Source organism: Mus pahari, chromosome 10 (assembly GCF_900095145.1).
Source record: "Mus pahari chromosome 10, PAHARI_EIJ_v1.1, whole genome shotgun sequence".
Taxonomy (NCBI): Eukaryota; Metazoa; Chordata; class Mammalia; order Rodentia; family Muridae; genus Mus; species Mus pahari.
This window is the reverse complement of record NC_034599.1, coordinates 49,857,934-49,864,218: the sequence shown is the minus strand read 5'-3', so window position 1 is coordinate 49,864,218 and position 6,285 is coordinate 49,857,934. Positions and strand designations below refer to the sequence as shown.

The 6,285-nt window shown below is 44.3% G+C and overlaps 1 protein-coding gene across 3 annotated transcripts in view; it reads right to left on the bottom strand.

Moving 5' to 3' along the window:
• Positions 1-2,542, bottom strand: part of Hykk (hydroxylysine kinase) — a 24,420-nt gene extending 21,878 nt beyond the window's left edge. For 2 of the 3 annotated variants that reach the window (XM_029543611.1, XM_029543612.1), the window contains exon 1: positions 1,963-2,525. The gene's annotated coding sequence lies outside the window, so the exon portion shown is untranslated. Of the gene's footprint in view, positions 1-1,962 lie in introns of all 3 variants that reach the window. The other variant, XM_021207375.1, reaches the window with a different exon arrangement.
• Positions 2,543-6,285: the final 3,743 nt, after the last annotated feature.

Genomic DNA, 6,285 nt, shown 5'->3' with positions numbered 1-6,285 from the left:
AATCCCAGCACCTGGAAGGCAGAGGCTGGGAGACTATTTCAAATTCCAGGCCAGTTTGGTCTACCTAGCAAGTCTAGAACTGGCCAGGCAATATAAAGAGACCTGGTCTCAAATAAAACAAACAAAACAGAAGAAGATATGTTGACAGGTGAATAAAAATCCTGGGCCATAAGTTATTTATAAATTTCCCTCCCAACTTGAAAGTACGGTTCTATGGACGAACAAAGGTCAGAGAAGCATTTTGTTATATTATCCAATCCAATCTTTTCTCTTGTCTGCCAACTTTACAGAGAAATATAGGTCCAAAGACATTAAGAGATGTGTCCAAAACTAATATTCAGTTCCACTGAGACCTCAGCTCTGAGGGCTGGGAAGATGGCACACTTTGGATGGTGGCCAATGTGTAAGTATGGAGACTGGAGTTTGGAACTACAGCAACCACGGGAATGCCAGGCTTAGTGGCACATGCCTGTAATTCCAAGTTGTATTCTTTTACGTTTGTTTTTGTTTTTTGAGTAGCATGGGGTGGACTTAAATGCATTAGATAGCCTTGCATTTCTGATCCTCCTGCCTCTACCTCCCATGTACCACCATGCTTGGCTTATTTGGTGCTAGGGATCAAACTCAGGACCTCGTGCATGCTAGGCAAGGTCTCAGCAAAGTAAATCATGTGCCCAACCAAGCTGTTGTACTCTTGACAAACACTTCTCATGTTTACCTTCTGACCACAGTATTTGCTTTCAGAAGCAAATTAAGCCCTTCAGGTGTTGCCACTAAACATATTATCACAAAGACTAAACAGGGCTTCAAAAGAATCTGCACCTGAAACTTCTGGAAACTGATACATCCTGTTTCACCACTTTTGGCTCTAAGACTTCACAAGGAATTTTAAACATTCCTTCTGAATATATATATATATATATATATATATATATATATATATATATATATATATATATATTAAGGCTAGTGCTCAGAATGTAATGTGAACTGAAACTCCAAGATGAAATCCTCTTGGCTCTGAAAGAATTTAAGGGTATTAAAACAACACTGAACTTGATAGGGAGCTGGGTGTGGTGGCTCACATCTGCTATCCCGCCAATCCAGAGACAGGACAGTAAGATTGTTGCTAGTTGAAGGCCAGTCCAGACTACCCACTGAGTTCCAAGCTAGCCCCTGTTACTGTGAGAGACTTTGTCTCAAAAAGAAAGAGCTCTTAAATTTGAAGACTGTTAAAGACAATTGGTGAAGGCCAATCTCCAGAAAACATTCCCATGTCCTTAAAGGGGGCTTGTTAAGTATCTCTTCGAAGAGTCCTGTTTGCTAAAGCGAAGTCCAGTTTGCAAAATACTGTTGGCAGGTCTGGTGACAGGACAACCTGGTACCAAACAGTTACTGAACTGTGAAAAGTTGTCCCAGCACCAGCTGGGCAGCCAATCTCTGTAACTTTAGCCACACTGCCTCTAAAAGAGTTCAATGAAGAGTTTTGAGTTTATATTTACTTTTTTGCTGAATACAGAAAGAACTCCACAACCTGAAAGAAAAGACACACATTGACACATGCTACGGAAAGCAAATACACATAAAGCAAAAAAAAAAACAAAAAACAAAAAACAAAAAACAAAAAACAAGCAGAGACATCCATTTTCATCAAATGCGCCCCGTGTGTGGAGAGCATGGAGAGCGAATCCAAATCCTATATAGATTTGGATTCTAACAATATAGATTTGGATTCTATATAGATTTGTATTCTAACAATATACTAACAATATTTAGATCCGAAAAAAAAAACAACCCCAAACCCTCAAACAGTAAGGGCTTCTAAGCAGGAGGTTTGCACCAGACTCCATAATTTTTCGCTGCACGAGAGGGGAAATGGAGAGGAAGTGAACCTTGCACTCTGCACTTGGTGAAAAGTACACAAGAATAAAATAATAATAATAATACAGAAACTAGTCTTACCTCTCACCTTCTGCTAAAGTGTTACAAAGTCGTTGTGACTTCTGCCTTAGCACTTCCTCCACGGCTGTCTTCGGCGCCCCCTCTGCTGTGAGCTTCCAGGGTTGGGAAGCTGGCAGTGATGTTCCCTGCACTTATTTCGTGAGTTGCGGCCACTCACAGCTCACAGGCTGCAGGAACTCTACACTGTCGTCCTCCAAGGGCGACTGGAAGCAAGACTCACTTCCAGGGGGTCTTGCAGAGGAGCTAAAGACACCGATGGGAGGGAGGTGGCCCACAGCCCGTTCCCGGCCTTGTCTCAGGTCCAGAGGAGCCTTAGGATGGCTTTCACCCCCAAACCATGGGGGACCCTAAAACTGCGCACTGAGATCTCAGCAGGGCTGGGGCTGGACAGTGACCTGCCGCGTCTGCACGCTGCGAGTTTGAGGAGCGCAAGGGTTGCAGGAGCCCGCCGCCCCCTCTCAGGGATGTCCCCGCAGAAAGACGCTTGTCTCGCTTCAGTCTCTTCCACCTCCTCTCACGCACCGCGACCGGACGTCCTGAGGCCGACCGCTCGCTCTCTCCCCTCAGCCAGCTAGCGGTTGCGGTGCAGGAGGTGGGGCCGGACCCGCCGCCGCTGCGAGCCCCGCCTTCCTATTGGCTCCTCCCACATCCCGCCGCCCAGTCAGCACTCACTACTGACAGCTCTGGCCCAACCCTCTCCAACCCACCAACAGAGTTCAGAGATCTGACTTCTGATTGGCTGTCTGGAATCCGACACCTTTGTCAATCTCGGCTCGCTAGTCAAAACTCTTGTTTCTGATTGGCCCGCAAGTAGCCAATTAGTAGGCCTTGGGGGTTTGAGTGGCATCTGTCAATTCTCACCAGGTTGGCTTAGTCCTGGCAGCGACTTGGAGCACAAGTCTGTCAGCATGCTGCCAAGAGAGATAGCATCTTGCCTTTCTTTCCTCACTCCTTCCCGCTCTTTCTAGAAGCGAGTATTCCTGAAGGCCATCTTCATAGAGGTTGGCTAGAAGTTCATTCTCCCCAGAAAGGAATCCTAGTCCTGAAACTACAAGGGTCGGTCCCTCTCTGTGAGGAAATGGGGCTCGCTGACTTTGTACTAGAATGTTCCAATCCGAAAAGGCTTCATTTATTAAACAGACCTACACTGTCTGTGCTGGCGGAAACTGAAGCCTAGAGTGCATAGAACCTTACTTAACCGGACCCTGCTTACCAACTCCCAATTCAGGACCTAGGCGAGAGCACCAGTTTTCAAGCGGGGGTAACTACAATGGAGAAAGAAAGCAGCACCAACTGGGCTGTTAGTGTTACAGTTCAGATCTGGGGTGAATGACGCTTTAACACGGAGGAACAGAGCTGACAATTAGGTTAGAATCCTTATTTAGGCAATTCTGACAATGAGAAAGTGCACAAGACTTTGGGATTCTGAGACAAGGTAGTTAGTTGGATAATCTTAATTTTCAAGTACACTAGGTGTCTTAGTTAAAGTTTAATTGCTGTGAAGACACCATGACCAAGGCAAGGTTGTAAGGGATAAAATTTAATTGGGGCTGGCTTACAGGTTCAAAGGTTCAGTCCATTTATCATCAAGGTGGACAAATAGCAGGCATGGTGCTGGAGGAGCTTTTTACATCTTGTTCTGAAGGCAAACAGGAGAAAACAGGAATCCTCAGGCAGCTAGTAGGGTCTCAAAGCCCACACCAACAGTGACACATTTCCTCCAAGGCCACACCTACTCCAGCAAGGCCACACCTCCAAATAGTGCCATTCCCTGGGTCAAGCATATTCAAACCACCACACTAGGCCACATAGCTGAATGCCCTTCTCCAGCTAAGCAGGACTTTTTTGATAGACCAGAGCAGTCCCAGCTGAAAGAGTCCTGTACACCTGGGCTGGTGAGATGGCTCAATGGGTAAGAGCACCCGACTGCTCTTCCAAAGGTCTGGAGTTCAAATCCCAGCAACCACATGGTGGCTCATAACCATCCGTAACAAGAACTGACTCCCTCTTCTGGAGTGTCTGAAGACAGCTACAGTGTACTTACATATAATAAATAAATAAATCTAAAAAAAATTATTATTAAAAGAGCCCTGTACACCTGTCACTCAGGTTTGCAATTTGCTCTCCTTATGTTATTATGCTGTATGCATATCTCACCTGTTTTTTCTTGTCTTGGCATACTCATGGGTGGGATAGTTACTCTGATTATTAACTCGGATAGTCTCTCCAATCCCTGTCAACACCTACCGTAATGAGAAATTTCCTTTGCCCCCTTTAGACATATGTTTATCTGTTTTTCTTTTTCTTTGTGGGGATGGGGGGGGGGTTCGAGACATCATTTCTTTGTGTAGCCCTGGCTGTCCAGGAACTCCATCTGAAGCCCAGGCCAGCCTTGAACACCTGCTTCTGCCTCCGGCGTGCTGGGATTGAAGGGATGCCTCACCATTGCCCAGCAGGTTTCTTTTCTAATCTTCAAGTAGGGATGACCTTTCTGCACTTTCTGATGTTGGTGACTGTGACTTGAGTCTCCTGTAACCAGAAATGGCATGTTTGCTTTCTGAGGCCCCTCTGCAGCGTCTGAATTCTCCATACCCTCTCTCACTATCCTACTGTTACTGGTCCATTTTCTTTCTCCTCGTGGCCTGGAAAAAAAAAGATGAGAATGAGGATTGAATGCTGAAATTGTGAAAACTGAAGGCACAGGACAACAGACTCCACACTTGCCTTTTTTGGTTTGTACCTGCTTCCATTTCCCTGTACATTTTGTGTGCATGTAGTGCCCATGCACACACCTGATGAAGAGGATTTTCAGTCTTTTCCAGTACCTGATCTGTGCTTTTCCCCCTTGAGATAGGATCTCTCACTTGGAGTTAATTTTTTTCAGTTGTGTTGGCAGTGAGAAAGCTCCAGTGATCCTTCTGTCCCTGACTCAGCACTGGGGTGGCAGAAATGTACACAGATATTAATCTGGCTGTTTTTTTTTTTTACATGGGCTCTTTGGATCTGAACTCAGGTCTTTATGTTTGGACAGCAAGTACTCTTACCCACTGAGCCATTTCTTCAGACATCCCTGGACACTTTTCAGAACTATATTGCATGGTATAGTGATGGGTGTGTAATGCTAGCACTTAAGAGGTTGAAGCAGAGCCGGCCAGTAGTGGCACATGCTTTTAATTCCAGCACTTGGGAGGCAGAGGCAGGCGGATTTCTGAGTTCAAGGCTAGCCTGGTCTACAGAGTGAGTTCCAGGACAGCCAGGGCTACCCAGAGAAACCCTGTCTCGAAAAACCTAAAAAAAAAAAAAAAAAAAAAAAAAAAATAGAGGTTGAAGCAGGATTTTGAGTTCAAGGCAGCCAGCCTGGGCTACATAAGGAAACCCTATCACAAAGGAGAGAAAACAAAAGGCTTTCTGCAACTTGCTATTTTTACTTTAAGTAGACATGTTCCCACTTTTAAGGATATCTTCCTACATAAACTTTTTATACAGGTTAAGTTTTAGGCCTAGACTGTCTGATGTAGACCAGGCTGGACTCATCATTCTATTACCACCTTCAAGGGCTGAGATATGTGTACACCTTGCCCAACTTTTAAGGTTCCTAACGTGTGGTGCCAAACCATTTTTTCCTCTCAACGTTGGATATATATATATATGTGTGTGTGTGTGTGTGTGTATATATATATATATATACACACACACATACACATATACACACACAATGTGAAACAAAAACAATTTGCAGAGATTAAATACATGATCCTATATTGAGTAGGGCTCAGTGTCAGAGCTCAGTATATACTAACTCCTTGTTTAACCTCAACATAAAATGTGTTCTAGAAAATGTCATCTTATAGTTTTGAAAAAATATTAAAAATATTTTTGTGAAGGCATGTGTGCATGGGGAGGAACACATGCCACAGCACACCTATGTGGTCAGAGACAGCTTTGTGGAGTAAGTTCTTTCCCTTGCCTTTACATGGCTTTGGAGATAGAAGTTGTATGGCCAGGCTTGTCAAGCAAGCACGCTTTACCCACTCACTGAGCCATCTCACTGGCCCAATCTTATAGTTTTGTATTTCCTGTTATAGATGTTCAAAGCTTAGTGGCAATACAATGGATACATAGAATCCAGCTGCCTTATGAGCAGACAATAATGTAAACATCTGCTTTTTAAGTAGATGACCTACTTTTTAAGTACTGATGCTGCTGATGGGACATGTTCTGTGAAATGTATCCTTTGGCAATCTCATTGTGCAAATATCAATGCAAGGAGCCAGTTACATGTGGTATGTTACTGAAATGTTATGTGGGCTGATCATATCATGA